This window comes from Bos indicus, chromosome 9 (genome assembly GCF_029378745.1).
Source record: "Bos indicus isolate NIAB-ARS_2022 breed Sahiwal x Tharparkar chromosome 9, NIAB-ARS_B.indTharparkar_mat_pri_1.0, whole genome shotgun sequence".
Taxonomy (NCBI): Eukaryota; Metazoa; Chordata; class Mammalia; order Artiodactyla; family Bovidae; genus Bos; species Bos indicus.
Window position 1 is genome coordinate 73,938,298 of NC_091768.1, and position 17,672 is coordinate 73,955,969.

Here is a 17,672-nt window from a genome sequence, read left to right on the forward strand (position 1 = left end):
TTATTCCAGAGTAAGAGAGTGATAAGGCTAAAACAGGGCTTCCTAGGTGGCACTAATGGTAAAGAGCCTGCCTGCCAATGCGAGAGATATAAGAGACAAAAGATACGGGTTTGATTCCTGAGCTGGGAAGATCCCTTGGAGGATGACATGGCAACCCTCTTCAGTGTTCTTGCCTGGAGAATCCCATAGACAGAGGAGCCTTGTGGGTCATAGGCCAAAGGGTTGCAAAGAATTGGACATGACTGAAGTGACTTAGCATACACACACAAGGCTAAAATAACATTAATACCAACACCCAAAGAAAACTGTATGAGAAAGAAATAATATGATTTATGAAATAGATGGAGAAATTTTAAGCAGCATAATAGCAAATTCAACCCAAACAAAAACATATTTGTATTTATACACATGGACAAACTCGTTCACCATTCAACAAACATTTTTGAGCCAGTATGTGCCTAGCAGCCACATAACAACTTTAGACACATCACACATCAGAGAACACATACACAAAGATCTCTTAGAGTCTAGCAGAAGGAAATAAATGAGAATCCGTAAATAACAGAGTCCCTAGTATCAGCCTTGACTGAGACAGTGGTTTTCTTAGTGCTGCCCAAGACTGCCGTAGTTTTGAAAAACCACATCTTACTGATGACTCATACTGAGCTTACGGTTAAAAGGAATTCCCCAACGTTTGTTTGTTTCACATGAGCTGTGACCAGGTCTCTTTCCAATCAGGTTATTATGACATATATCAGATATACCAAATATCAAAAAAACAAAGGATAAAATAATGAATACCCAGACATTTGCCTCTAGCTTGAAAAATGAAACTTAAAACATTCTGTTGGACCTGCTGTGTAGTGCTCCCTGCTTGTGTTTCTTCTCTCTACACAGTTATCTCTAATGTAAATTTGTTTCCAGTTTTGCTACATATTTCTGTGTATTTTCAAGCCATAGGAAGTATTATTTGCATATTTTAAAGCCTTATATAAATGTATTTGAGGAATGTAACAAAAGCTGTTTGCCTAGAGGGTTTGGCCTGTAATAGCCCCTGTGATAAGGCTGTTATAAGGCTGGAAAGATAATTTGCAAATTTAGTAAAACCAAAATGCAAAATGGTAACAATTAATTTGCTGCTTACCAGAAATGCACCTAAAACAAAAGGACTTTAAATATTTAATAAAAAATCACAACTATAAAAATATAGCAAACATAATAGTTACAATTTACAGAGTGCACATAAGGTCCTTCATCTTCTCTAAACTATGTGGATTATTTAATTTTCACAAAAACATCATTTTTTTTAGGTCTTCTTAAAGACTTACAAAAATGTTTCATAATTATATCTATAAAGACATGGTCATTTTTTTAGATTCCAAAGTACTTTATAAGTCATTATGGTAACTAATTATTACAGCATATTATAATTTCATTTTCTATTGTTGTAGATTTTTATTGATGTAATGGATTTCTATACTAATATATATCTAGTCACCCTGTTGAACTCTCTAATTCATTGTATTAATTCTAATGATTCTTTGGTAGATCCTCTTGGGCTTTCTATAAATATAAATATATTTTCTGCAGTAACTGACAGTAATGTTTCTTTATTATCTTTATACTTTTTTATTTCTTATTCTATTTATACTGAGATGACTAGTATCTCCACGTAAATGTTTTATTGCAGTTATGAGTGTGTAGAGGGTACTGTGTATGAAAGTGTGGTAGTGCCTCAGTCATGTCTGACTCTTTGCAGCCAATGGACTGTGGCCTGCCACGTTCCTCTGTCCAAGATTACCGGCATGGGTTGCCATTTCCTTCTCCAGGGGATCTTCCTGACCCAGGGATCGAACCTGGGTCTCCCGCATTTTAGGCACATTCTTTACTGTCTGAGCCACCTGGGAAGCTCATTGACAGTAGGGCTGCCGTTTACAAAGCACCACAAACTGAATGGCTTAAATAACAGGAATTTATTCTCTTACCATTTTGGATGTTGGAAATCAAGGTGTTGAGACTTCCTTGACGGTCCATTGGTTAAGACTCCCTTTCCAATGCAGAGGGTGCAGGGTTCCATCCCTGATGGGGGAATAAGGTCACATGTGCTGTGGAGTAAGGCCAAAAACTGAAAAGAAATGAAGGTGTTGACAGGGTTGAACATGAGGAAAGTTTCTCTTCCAGGCTTGTTTCCTTGACTGTCTTTATAGTAACACTCTTCCCGTAAACATCTGTCTCTAAATTTCCCCTTTTTTAAAAGGATACCAGTCATGTTTGATTAGGGTCCACCCTAATGACTTCATTTTAACTTGATTGCTTCTGTAGAAACCTTATCTCCAAATAAGGTCACATTCTGAAGTCCTGGGAGTTAAGACTTCAGTTAATTTGGGGGCAGGGAGACACAATACAACCCACAACAGAGAGCATCCTTGTCTTATTCCTGACTTTAGAACGAATACTGCTAACATTCACTTTCAATTACATTTTTTATAGATTTTTATCAGATTAGTCTTTTGTTGGTCAAGACTTTTCTTCATACACATTCTTTTCCACTGCAGAATCAGCACGTCAAGTAAGCCATGCAGCTCCAGCATTCTTGCTGTGACTGCTGCCCTTGCAAGGGGCACCCCTTGTAATTATTAAAAGAGTTCATCTATGTGAAGTACTTAGAGCAGCCTGCCAGGTAATGTGGGAAAAGTATTATTGCCAGTGATTACTCTCAAGGTTTATTTCAACTCTGAAACATGTAACTAATCCCAGACCCTAGGAAAGTATGGGGAATGCCCAGTTCATTCTCAGAAGTTGCAAATATTTTTGTTCTATGTATTTTTTTTTTAATCTCTAAAGGAAGAGAGAATTGATGACATTATGTCACAAAAATGTGCACTTCCTGTTAAGTAAGTTTGCATCAGCCCTGGGACTGGATCTTCGTTCTTGAGCTGCATCGTTTCTCTCTTAATATTGCTGCTCCACTCTGTGAATTTCTCTACCAGTCATATCCTCTCCTCCCTCTGAGTTTCTGCTTTCTCAGAACTTGGCTTATGGATACAGCTTCATTGACCACTGCTCCCCCGGCCACCACTACTCTTATTTCCACAGTGTCCATCGTCTGTTTGAGCCTTGTTTGAATTCAGATTTCCAAGAAGGAAGTCTGATTGGCTCAGATCATCACATTTTGCCCTTCTTTGGCTGCCATGGAGAGAAGAGTCCCAGCCATCAAGATGATCACCTAAATACCAGGAGCTGTGGCTGGGACAGTTCCATAAGAGTATGCTATGATGAGCAGGTAGTAATCTATCTATGTGAAAATATGTATGTAAAAAAGGAGTTGGAAGTAGAACATAAAACAAAACATTAGATTCATTTTATGTAAGGATATAAGTGCAAAAGTCCCGATTGAATCATGATCTTTGTGAATCTGGTCCCTGCGATTGTATACTGCACAGCAGCGTTAGACAGTAGTCTTACCCACAAGCCAGGACCCAACATCATATTTAGAAAGAAAAATACTACAGGAGTTGCTGCTTAATCAGGATAGCACAACAATGCCTGTGGAGTTTGATTATGTGATATTTTGGAGGAGACTCTTGAGAGTCCCTTGGACTGCAAGGAGATCCAACCAGTCCATCCTAAAGGAAATCAGTCCTGAATGTTCATTGGAAGGACTGATGTTGAAGCTGAAACTCCAATACTTTGGCCACCTGATGTGAAGAACTGACTCATTTGAAAAGACCCTGATGCTGGGAAAGATTGAAGGCAAGAGAAGGGGACAACCGAGGATGAGAGATGGTTGGATGGCATCACTGACACAATGGACATGAGTTTGAAAAAGCTCTGGGAGTTGGTGATGGACAGGGAGGACTGGCGTGCTGCAGTCCATGGGGTCGGAGTAGGACATGACTGAGCAACTGAACTGAACTGAACTGATATTTTTGTGCATGTTTTCTTCAGTGTGACAAGACTTAAAATACAGTAAGTCTATTCATCTTAAAGGGTAATTGTCTCCACGGATCTGTTTTGGTTGCCACTAATGCTCAGTGAATATTTACAGAATGAATTTATGTAGAGATCAAATTAATATTTTTGATAGTCAATAAACCTAATAGAGTCAACTAAAATTCCTCAGAATTTGATAGTTTACATCGGTAGCATGGCCATGTATAGAAAAATTGTGCAAAATTCATAAAAGTTTTTATATTTATCAACAATAATTATAAAATATAGATTGCCTTCACAATGGCAAAAACAGCAGAGAAAAATTTACAGTAAAACTAAACTAGAATATTTTGAAGAAAGCTACAAAATTTTACTTAGGTATATATAGAAAGTTTAGAATAACCTTTCTGGATTTAAAAAAAAAACAAAACTGAATATAAAAACAAAACAAAACTTAATATTAAAAAGAACAAAAGAGCAACATTTCCCAAGTCCACTTATTGATATAACTCAATTATAATCAACATGATATTAAATGGATTGTTGAGAAGAATGAATATATGAAAATAACATGAAAAATTTGGAAAGCAAGATACAGTGCATAAAGAAAAAAGTGAGTGACTAGTACATCAACCTGTAGGTCAGTTGAATACAATACTTCATCCTAAAAATTCTCCCTGAACACTTCATGCTAGTTTATATACCACAGCACATATACATTCATACAGTGGCTGTGAAGGCCACAGCATTAACCAATTACAAGAGGTAAGATTATTCTATAAATAATGCTGAGGAATTGCTTTTCAGAAAAAACTCAAATCGGACTTTCAACTTATATTACAAACCAAAATTATTTCCAGAATTTTTTTACTTAAATGAAATAAACAAAAATGGGAAGCTCAGGTGGCTCAGTGATAAAGAATCTGTCTGCTAATTCAGGAGATGTGGAAGATGCGGGTTTGATCCCTGGGTCGGGAAGATCCCCTGGAGGAGGAAATGGCAACCCACTCCAGTATTTTTGCCTGGAAAATCCCATGGACAGAGACCTGGTGGGCTAGGTTCATGGGGTCACAAAGAGTTAGACACAACTGAGTGACTGGACATGAGTACAACAAACAAAAATATGCAAAAAGGCACCAAATATGACTGGCAAAAGAGTTAATACAATTAATATATCAAGAGTTTCAAAAACAGATAAAAAGAAAACACCCTTGTAAAAAGAAAGCACTTTAAATAAATACAAACAGCCAATTAAAATATGTATTATTAAGTAAAATACATATGTAAAAATGCTATTTTCCTCTATCAATATAAGAATTGCTTATAATAATACTTAAGGCAATAGTATAATAACATGATCATTTATTATACTGCTGCTAGAAGGAGAAATTAGTATATCGTTTTTGGAAAGTGAGCTTTAAGAAAATCATACATTTGAACTGTTATAAATCTATTCTTAAAAAAAATGAAGTATACCAATACTTATATTTAAGATTCTATTTTTATTCATAAATTAAATCAGGAATAAATCATTATGTTCAATGATGGAATAATCAAGAAATAAATTATAATACTGTGTGATAGAATTTTTTAAATACTACTTAATGAAAGAGAAGAATGCTTACAAAATAGTATTTAGTAAAAGAAAAAACAGAATATTTTACTTTATATGCTGTATAGAGTAAATTCTTTTAGCATTTAAACATATAATAATTGATTTTTAAAATCTGACTATTTGTGAAGGACTTATATGGTTCATGATATAGAATATGTTTTCATTTAGGAAAACTGCATGTAAAAGATTTCAGGTTCTTTTCTAATGTGTGCTTGTATACATGTTTCTTTAATTGTCCATCAGCTCATTTATTTTTATGTCTCTACATAGACAGCCCTAAAGTCTTTGATATCGAGTACTCAACAAATGTGAATATTGAAAAAAATTTTGCTTTCTTTTTAATACATCATCCTCAAGCACCATCCCCATTGCAGGTTAGAGTTAGATGCACTGCCTTGGATTGAGAGCATTGGGTTGGTAGACTTATGAATTCAAGAGACCACTGATGATATGGTGCCCCAGATAGTCATTGAGGAGGTGACCACTTGGGATTTGGGCAGACAACTGTCCCTGCAGAGGACTCTATTTTAAAGCACAGCAATAACAGAAATAAAAAGGTCTCCAAAACTAAGACCTCTTGACTTATTATTCCAAATCTATTATAGTTAATAAATCTCAGAGCTGTATTATAAAGCAAATCAGTTCAGTTCAGTTCAATCGCTCAGTCGTGCCCAACTCTTTGTGACCCCATGATCCGCAGCACGCCAGGCCTCCCTGTCCATCACCAACTCCCAGAGTCCACCCAAACCCATGTCCATTGAGTCGGTGATGCCATCCAACCAACTCATCCTCTGTCATTGTCTTCTCCTCCTGCCCTAGATCTTTCCCAGCATCAGGGTCTTTTCAGGCAAGTCAGCTGTTCACATCAGATGGCCAAAGTATTGGAGTTTCAGCTTCAACATCAGTCCTTCCAATGAACACCCAGGACTAATCTCCTTTAGGATGGTCTGGTTGGATCTCCTTGCAGTCCAAGGGACTCTCAAGAGTCTTCTCCAACACCACAGTTCAAAAACATCAATTATTCAGTGCTCAGCTTTATTTATAGTCCAACTCTCACATCCAGGCATGACCACTGGAAAAACCATAGCCTTGACTAGATGGACCTTTGTGGACAAAGTAATGTCTCTGCTTTTTAATATTCTGTCTAGGTTGGTCATAACTTTCCTTCCAAGGAGTAAGCATCTTTCAATTTCATGGCTGCAGTGATTTTGGAGCCCAGAAAAATAAAGTCGTCTACTGTTTCCCCCATCTATTTGCCATAAAGTGATGGAACCGGATGCCATGATCTTAGTTTTCTGAATGTTGAGCTTTAAGCCAACTATTTCACTCTCCTCTTTCACTTTCATCAAGAGGCTCTTTAGTTCTTCTTCACTTTCTGCCATAAGGGTGGTGTCATCTGCATATCTGAGGTTATTGATATTTCTCCCAGCAATCTTGATTCCAGCTTGTACTTCATCCAGGCAGCATTTCTCATGATGTACTCTGCATATAAGTTAAATAAGCAGGGTGACAATATACAGCCTTGATGTACCCCTTTTCCTATTTGGAACCAGTCTGTTGTTCCATGTCCAGTTCCGACTGTTGCCTCCTGACCTGCATACAGGTTTCTCAAGAGGCAGGTCAGATGATCTGGTATTCCCATCTCTTTCAGAGTTTTCCACAGTTTATTGTGATCCACACAATCAAAGGCTTTGGCATAGTCAATAAAGCAGAAATAGATGTTTTTCTTGAACTCTCTTGCTTTTTCCATGATCCAGTGGATGTTGGCAATTTGAGCTCTTGTAAAGCAAATCAGTTACTTACAAATAATTAATTTGGGTGAAATTGAGGTCAGGACACTTTGAAATCTACAGGAATGCTAAATATTCCCTACCAGATAGTGTACTTCCCAGGTATGGTACCTAGAAGTGTTTGAGCAATATAAGCCATTTATATCTATAGTGAGAATTTATATGCTCATATACACATTTACTTATTCAATATTTTATCGACATGAAGGCAGGGGCCATGTCAGTTTTGTTTGCTACTTTATATTCTGCACCTTGCATACCACCTGCCACCTAGAAAACTCAAACAAATATTTGGTGAATGAAAGAATGAATGAACCAATATTGGAATGAACCCACCTTAAATTTTAGGACCAGCTGATTGATTGTGTAAGATGATATCTTTCTTCTTGTTCAAGAGCTTTCAGTTTCATCATGTACATTTCCTTTATCTTCATTCGGACCCAACATGTATATAGAATAAAGAAAAGACTGGGCCTAACGCTGTCACTTAATGGTTTCCTGTTTCTGTCATGATGTCTTGGATAGACCTATTCTGGGTCCGTATATAGGTTCATAGATTTTGCTCATTTATTAGAGTACAAAACATTTTTTATGGAAAATTACCCTATTATTTGGGGTATCAAATGGCTAGGAGACATTTGTATGAAACAATTAAACATGAAATTAGCATTGTTCAAGTAGGATCATTGAATGCAATATTTGACTTGTGTGTGTGTAGTTTTTTTGGTGATCAACCTTATACAAGCTCGTTAGAAAAGTTAGAATATAACATATTAAAAAGAAAATATTGCACATACTCCCCTATTCAGAACCAACCACTGTTCTTTTGATGTATCGATTTCCTTTCAGTCTAGAATAAAATTTTTTAGCACTAACAGAGCCCTTGGAATGCATGTAAATATATTCTGAAAAGAATGAAGGAAAGAACAAGCTGGGGAAGATAAACCAGGCTAGAAATATGAAAAGCATAAAAAGTGATAAGAAAGAAAACACAAACTTTCGTTATTTATTTTTTAGTGTCAAAGGAACTTGAATTTGTATAGATTCAATTTGAACTCCCCTCAACTAGAACCCACTGGTAAATAATTACAGAATTAAAAATCCAGACTATGTCACAGCAATCAAATAAAACCAACCAAACATCCCGCCTATTTCCCCATTGCCACCAAAGTGATCTCTGAGAATTTTCTGCTCAGTTTATACCAGATCTTGATTCTTAGATGAAACCCACTGGGGACAAATTTTATTATTTCCTTTCTTATATTTACATGGTATTTCATGAGCATGTAACAAAGACTGATTCAAACTTTGTGTTCAATAGGTTGGTCATTTTTTATGAGGTGATTTTAGAAGACTGGCTTCCCTGGTGGGTCAGATGGTAAAGCGTCTGCTTGCAATGCGGGATACCAGAGTTTGATCCCTGGGTTGGGAAGATCCCCTGGAGAAGGAAATGGCAACCCACTCCACTACTCTTGCCTGGAAAATCCCATGGACAGAGGAGCCTGGTAGGTTACATTCCATGGGGTTGCAAAGAGTCGGACATGACTGAGCGACTTCACTTTCACTTTAGAAAATATAAGATAAAATGATTGTGGTAAATAAGCATGGATCATACAAAAGCTATTTTCATAGCAGTAGTGATTGTTGAAGTAAAAAAATTAGAAATAATATAAATGTTTTATAATAAAAACTGAGTTAAATAAATTATTGCATTTTGATAAAATATAGTGGTATCACTGAATGTTAATTGCATGAGAATATTATCATAATATTTGAATTAAAAAGCTATAGTAAATTACTGTATGTGGTATGAATCTATTTGTGGAGAAATGTATTTTTACTTAGAAAATAGACTGGAAGAATATATGTCCAATTGTTCAGTAGAATGCTGGAATCATGATTTTATTACTTATGTGCAATCATATGTGTTTTTAGTATTTCCCACATTTTCTACAATGAGTATATATTTCAGTAGATTGTCCTATTTAGACAGGCTGACAATGTGAACCTAGTTAAGCCATCAGGCATTCTTTACCCAGAGTACTTGAGCTCCAAGAAGGTCCATGGATAGGTGTCAAAGAATTTGTGAACCGCATGAGATGCTGTGCAGGATGCTGCGTTTGTATATATATTGTTCTTAGAAAAATGAAAGTGAAAGTGTTAGGCACTCAGTCGTGTCCGACTCTTTGTGACCCCATGGACTGTAGCCTGCCAGACTCCTCTGTCCATGGGATTCTCCAGGCAAGAATACTGGAATGGGTTGCCATTCCTTTTTGCAGGGGATCTTCCTGACCCAGGGATTGAAGCTGGAGCTCCCCCCATTGCAGGCCACCAGGGAAGTCAATGTTCTTAGAAGAGGATCCATATTTCACTGAATTCTCAAAGTGGTCTGTGACCCTCTAAGGCCTAAGGAAAACTGCTTTCTGGTAACCTGTTCTAAATCCTGCTCAAGATGACATTTCAAAGTAGGTGTCTCCACACTTCTTATTTCAAAGACTCTATGTATATAAGCTCTTTGGCTAAGTGAGCCTGTCACATTAAATTTTAGCTTTCTATGTATATTTGAAACAAAGCCAGAATACTTAAGAGCACAAATAAAATTAACATTTACTGGAAACTATAGCAGAAAAGGTAAATTATTTATTGTGTGATAAGAACTATATCTTATCATCAAAACTCCAATATATCTTGATTCCTGTAAGAGTAAGAATCAAAATTTCATATTACAACTAAACAGCCTAATCATTTATTACTGTTATTTATCTTTCTTATTAAATGTATTTTGAAGCATTACCTACTGAAGAAGCATTCATCTTTGCTCCCTCTTTATTTTATTTAAATAACCATATGACATTGACTTTACAAGAGTTCAAATGGTCTTTGGCTGAAAGTGATAAAATCCTAAACTGATCTTTATGAACTTATTTGTATTTTCCTCCTGTAAATGGAGATAGCAAGGGCCTCAAAGCTGTCCTGTGCTTGCTGCTTGTGGAGCCTAAAATCATATGGGGCCCGTGCCAACACCACCCACATACTTGAAACCCTGAAGGACATTAGTTTGTTTTTCTTTCAAAAATTAAGTTGCTTGAAATATTTTTTACTTTGTTCTTAACTTTTATTTTGGATAATTGTACACACAACTCATAAAACACTTCTTTCATTCATTAACTGATGAACTGCACTCTGGCTACAAAGACCACATCATAAGTACTTGCTAAAGTTATAAGGAGAAAGAAGTGGATTCATTTTTAATTTATTATTCAATAAAATTATTATTTCCCATGTGGGACAGATACAGAATTTGTGGCTTTTTTGAAATACCAACCTGCAGCCTCATTTCTGTCCAGAGAACAGTACAGCCTTTTTGAGTCTGACCCTATAAAGTGTTTTGTTTATTTGCTTTTTAATTCCAGGGTTGATCTTGCAGTCTTTACACACACTGTTTCATGGTGAACATTGGAAACCTGCCTCCATAGTCTTTGGGGGGAAGAAAGTTGTGGTGGTTCTCCTTTTAAAACAAGTTCTTCCCGATGCACAGCAGCCAGTTTGGATTTTGAAGAATTTTGTCTAAAACTGTGACATTTTTGTGGATTTTTGCACATTGCAATGTCCTTTTTACTACCTCCCATTGATGAGAGAGGATGGTGCTGCCTTGCTGTGACACACTCACTTCCTGGTTGCATTTGGTAACTTCCCAGGACCTACAGTGTATTCCACTGAAGTTTTCAGTATAAATCTCTAGCTCTTAAGGATTAAAAATATTGTTCTAATAGACAGCACTCTAAGAATTAGTCACCCAGGTCTATAATTAGGATTATGATCAGAAGATTCTGATTAGGCCACCAGGAATAGCAAGGCAGAAGGGCAGAAACCAAAGATCTGAGAACACAAGGAAGAAGTTTCCTGGAAGAGACTGCTGGTAATTTTGCCGTGTTTGGCAGAATAAGGTTTAAGAGTAGAAATACTTCAACTTTTCAACTTAAAAAAAAACCTTTTCAACTTTTTCCTAAGCCTTAAACTTTTCAAAATCTGAAACACAGAGAATTGGCAGCAATGTATGGAGAAGGCGTACATTTGGTTAACATATTCCATTGTGTGTTAAATGTAGTTTCCAACTACTGATGTTCAATAGATGCAAACTTATTATGGTGTTCCTGGTAGCTCAGACGGTAGTCTGCCTGCAGTGCGGGAAACCTAGGTTCAATCCCTGGGTCGGGATGATGGCAACCCACTCCAGTATTCTTGCCTAGAAAATCCCATGGAGGGAGGAACTTGACAGGCTACAGACCATAGGGTCGCAAAGAGTTGGACACGATTGAACGATTTAGTTTTCAAAATAAAATGGAATCAATATTATGTTATAATCTTTAAGCTTAACAAATGTTAATAACTAGCTATTATATAAGCTAGTCAATATTAATAATTAAATTATTATAATTTTCACTGTCATTCAGTTCAGTTCAGTCGCTCAGTCGTGTCCGACTCTTTGTGACCCCATGAATCGCAGCATGCCAGGCCTCCCTGTCCATCACCATCTCCCGGAGTTCACTCAGACTCACGTCCATCAAGTCAGTGATGCCATCCAACCATCTCATCCTCTGTCGTCCCCTTCTCCTTCTGCCCCCAACCCCTCCCAGCATCAGAGTCTTCCAATAAGTCAACTCTTCGCATGAGGTGGCCAAAGTACTGGAGTTTCAGCTTTAGCATCATTCCTTCCAAAGAAATCCCAGGGCTGATCTCCTTCAGAATGGACTGGTTGGATCTCCTTGCAGTCCAAGGGACTCTCAAGAGTCTTCTCCAACACCACAGTTCAAAAGCATCAATTCTTCGGCACTCAGCTTTCTTCACAGTCCAACTCTCGCATCCATACATGACCACAGGAAAAACCATAGCCTTGACTAGACGAACCTTTGTTGGCAAAGTAATGTCTCTGCTTTTGAATATGCTATCTAGGTTGGTCATAACTTTCCTTCCAAGGAGTAAGCGTCCTTTAATTTCATGGCTGCAATCACCATCTGCAGTGATTTTGGAGCCCAGAAAAATAAAGTCGGACACTGTTTCCACTGTTTCCCCATCTATTTCCCATGAAGTGATGGGACCAGATGCCATGATCTTCGTTTTCTGAATGTTGAGCTTTAAGCCAACTTTTTCACTTTCCACTTTCACTTTCATCAAGAGGCTCTTTAGTTCCTCTTCACTTTCTGCCATAAGGGTGGTGTCATCTGCATATCTGAGGTTATTGATATTTCTACCGGCAATCTTGATTCCAGCTTGTGTTTATTCCAGTCCAGCGTTTCCTATGATGTACTCTGCATATAAGTTAAATAAGCAGGGTGACAATATACAGCCTTGACGTCCTCCTTTTCCTATTTGGAACCAGTCTGTTGTTCCATGTCCAGTTCTAACTGTTGCTTCCTGACCTGCATACAAATTTCTCAAGAGGCAGATCAGGTGGTCTGGTATTCCCATCTCTTGAAGAATTTTCCCCAGTTTATGGTGATCCACAATCCCATCCCATCCATCCCACCCCATCCCATCCATCCCATCCCATCCCATCCATCCCACCCCAGGCCACCACACCCCACCCCACCCCATCTCACCCACCTCACCCCATCCCATCCACCTCACCCCATCCCATCCACCCCATCCCATCCCATCCCATCCCATCCACCCCATCCCATCCCATCCCATCCACCCCATCCCATCCCATCCCATCCATCATCCCACCCCATCCCATCCCATCCACCCCACCTCATCCCATCCCATCCATCCCACCCCATCCCATCCCACCCATCCCACCCCAGGCCAGGCATAGTCAATAAAGCAGAAATAGATGTTTTTCTGGAACTCTCTTGCTTTTTCCATGATCCAGCGGATGTTGGCAATTTGATCTCTGGTTCCTCTGCCTTTTCTAAAACCAGCTCTCACATCAGGAAGTTCACAGTTCACATATTGCTGAAGCCTGGCTTGGAGAATTTTGAGCATTACTTTGCTAGCCTGTGAGATGAGTGCAATTGTGCGGTAGTTTGAGCATTTTTTGGCATTGCCTTTCTTTAGGATTGGAATGAAAACTGACCTTTTCCAGTCCTGTGGCCACTGAATACTGCAAAAAAATCTTTCCAGTGGAAATCTTTCCCTTTTTATAGACTCATGAACCTTGGGGATGAGGTTCTCATGCTCAACCACATCACTAAACATCCCAGACTTTTCTAAGTGAATTTCATCTAACAAGAGATTTGTTGTTTAGTTGCCAAGTTGTGTCCAACTCCTTTGCGACCCCATGGACTGTAGCCTGCCAGGTTCTTTCTCTCCATGGGATTTCCTAGGCAAGAATACTGGAGTGGGTTGTCCTTTCCTTCTCCAGGGATCTTCCTGACCCTGGGATAGAATCTGCATCTCCTGTATTGGCAGGTGGGTTTTTTACCACTGAGTCACCAGGGAAGCCCAATAGGAGAACACTTGTCTTTTATTGGCACAATCAGCTGATATCCAGGGAATATTTCTCTATAGTTTCAATATGGAAGCACACACCTGTTTTTCACCCTTCTTGGCAATGCAATGACTTCAACACTACTCAGTTTTTCTTCCAACTCTCTGATCTTTACAAAACGCACGATTTCTGTCTCCATTCAATTTAGTCAGTCTATGATAATAATTTAAATTTCATCATCATTTAGTACTACTTTATTGCTAGTATCCCAAACTCTTAACATTTTTTAATCCCCGCCCCCCCACAAAAGCTTTTTTTTTGGCTCCATTTGTTTTCTTACTTCTACTAGTTGGTTGGATATCCCTCTTTTCTACTTCAGGTCCTAATGATCCTCCAATCTTCTTGTTCAGTGGCCCTCTAACTCTAATGTATATCCTAATTACTCATTGAACTATATTCTGTGGGCCTTACCTCCAGAGTTTTGGATTCCATAAGTCTGAGACGAGGCCTGAGAATTTACAGTTCTAACAGGTTTCAAGTGATGTTGCTGCTGCTCTGGAAACTGCCCTCTGAGTCACTATTCTTGTTCAGTAACAAAACTTACATTCGCTTAGAGAAAAAAGTGGTTAAAATCAGGATTTTTGGAATCAAAGACACCTAAGCTCAAGTTCTGCCTCATCAATTTTTGATATTTTAAAAATTTAAATAATCTATTCATTAAAAAATTGCATATCACTTTTTCAATTGGTGTATTACTTTATTCCATCATCATGGAACATATTTTTCAGTTTTATCAGTTGTTTGCCTTTCATTTTTGTGAGCTATCAATCTCACGTCTGTTTGTCTCTTTTTCAGTGATTGATACAAATTTTTGTACATTTTAAGTGCTAATTTTTCATTTCTTACTGTACAATTTTTATTTTATTACAGTCTATTAAAATGTTGGAGAAGACTCTTGAAAGTCCCTTGGACAGCAAGGAGATCAAACCAGTCAATCCTAAAGGAAATCAGTCCTGAATATTCATTGGAAGGACTGATGTTGAAGCTGAATCTCCAATACTTTGGCCACCTGATGTAAAGAACTGACTCATTGGAAAAGACCCTGATGCTGGGAAAGAGTGAAGGCAAGAGAAGGGCACGACAGAGGATGAGATGGTTGGATAACGTCACTGACTCAATGGACATGAGTTTTAGCAAGCTCTGGAATGGACAGGGAAGCCTGGAGTGCTGCAATCCATGGGGTCGCAAAGAGTCAGATACGACTGAGCAACTCAACTGAACTGACAGTCTATTTCTTGTGTTTCAACTATATATCTGGTATCTTTTTAACATCTTAATGTAATCAAGGTTATCAATCTTTTACACTATAGTTTTTTGGCTTTTGCATCCTATTTAATACAAAAGGCCTTTCCTACTTGAGGTCATGAACTGATACTACAGCTCCACTTTTGATGCTTTCCTAGGTTTAAAAACTTTATATTCTATTTTTATGCTTTCTGAAATTAATTCTTTCAGGTATTATACTGTAGGTGTCTAATTTTTATTTTATCTATATTAACTATTTCTAATTGCTAAGTCATATCCGACTTTTTTGTGACCCCGTGGACTATAGTTCGCCAGGCTCTTATATCCATGGGATTTTCCAGGCAAGAATACTGGAGTGGGTTGCCATTTCTTTCTCCAGGGGATCTTCCCAACCCAGAGATCAAAACCATGTCTCCTGCATTGCAGGCAGATTCTTCACCACTGAGCCACCTGGGAAGCTCATGCTTATTAACAGTTCATCTTTTACCATTTTCTTGAAATGCTACCCCTTTCATATATCAATACCATCATATGTATGAGTCTATTCTGTTTGGTTGTTTTATCTAATATTGCACCAATGCCACACTGTTGCTTGTGTGTTTTGCTCTCTAGTAGAATCAGTCTGCCTTATCCCTACCCACCCACGTTTGCTTCTTCCAAGAAAAATTTTGTTGGCATTTTTGTTTAGTTTTGTGTTGCTTTGTATATTAGTTTGGGGAAAACTGACATCTTCAATGTGATGGATCCCCTCATCTGTGCACATAGTATCCGCTCCACTTATTCAAGTCTTCTTTTACGCCTGTCAGGTAGGTCATATGATTGATTTCCTTGTTGTTGGTATTATTACATTTATCCCTAGGTACTTTGTATTTAATTGAAAACCCTTTCTTCTGCATAGTTCCTTCTCCTGCTCTCATTCTGCTACTCTTAATTCCATAAACTGTCCATTTTATGAATGACCACTTTGGAGATTCTATTAGTATTCCCCCTTTTCCACACTGTTTACTTTGTTCCCATACAATGTGGCCTCCTTTTCCATCACTGTAAAAAGTTACTCTTTAAATTGCTACAGGTGATCCCTAAATTGCCAAGTCCTATCATTTTTCCTCAATTTTTCTCTTCCTCAGTTCTCCACATCAATTCCTATGTCCTTCTCAAATTTTCCTCCTTCTGTGTCCATGGCATTTCAGTCTCCTGGCTGTCATTTTTATTACACTATCTTTGCCTCTTATCTGGCTTGTTATTCTCCCATTTTGCAAACATAATGCTCTTCTTGAATGACCTTCTCTTTCTACTTGCTTCTTCCTATGTACTCCAGACTGGTAAGGATTTCTATGTGCCTCCATCAATAATACAAGCACTTGGCATATTGTAGGTGATGAATAAAGGCTTCTTAGACAAATGAATGATGCTCATGATAGCTTCTTCTCTGTCCATGGGATTTTCCAGGCAAGAATGCTGGAGTGGGTTGCCTTTGCCTCTTCCAGGGGATCTTCCCAACCGAGGGATTGAACCCATGTCTCCTGTGTCTCCTGAACTGCAGGCAGATTCTTTACCAACTGAGCATCAGAGAAGCTCATTATCAACACCAGTGTCAGGCGCTTACTGATTATTATTCAAATTTCTACTTACTTGCTATCTTTGTGCTTCATTATAGTCTCATTCTACTTTTGGTCTTATTCCCCTCTTCCATTCTAATCAAAGAAGGTATTCACTATTCCCTAAAGTCTTTGTTCCTGATGTTTTCTCTTAGATTCTTTACATTTTTATTTGTTGAAATTCCGTCTATTATTTAAAGTCCTTTTTTTCTTGGCAGTCTTTTCTCATTTTCCTTGATTTCATGTAATCTCTTCCACTTTTGAATCTTCATACTCTTTGATTTCTGCTACTCTCATTGCATCTATATTCATTAATAATGAAAATCTATTTTTAAAGCAGGCAAAGATTTAAAAGAATGATAATTCCCAATCTTGACAAGGGCAAGGGAAAAGAAAGTCTCACACCTTGTTGGTAAGAATTTATAGAGAATAATTTAACAACATGTATCAAAGCCTTAAAAATGTAAATAGTCTTTGACATAACAATGTTCATTTCTGTGAATTTTTCCTAAGGAGGTTTTAGTTTGGCAAATTTTGGAGATAGTATAATAGAAAACAGTAAAAACCAAAACAATCCTATAAAATCTTTACATCAGAAAATATTCACAGTATAAAAAAGGACATAAAATAATTTTTTTCCCAGTATAGTGCCATTATTTCAGAGAAGGTAACTGTGCCTAAAATACCAGAAAGACATACAGCAAAAGGCTAGCAATAATGTTATAGGATTGCGGTTGATATAAATTTTTTAAATGTTGCACTTTGCTACATTTTCCAGATTTTCCTGAGCATGTGTTAATGTTGTTGTTCAGTCATTAAGTTGTGTCCGACTCTTTGTGACCCCATGGCCTGCAGCATGCCTGGCTTCCCTGTCCTTCGCTATCCCCTAGAGTTTGCTCAAACTCATATCCATGAGTTGATGATGCCATCCAACCAGTTATGTTTATAACTTTTTTAAAGTGGCAGGAAAGTTGAAGTATGGTTGGTATACCACCCAGATT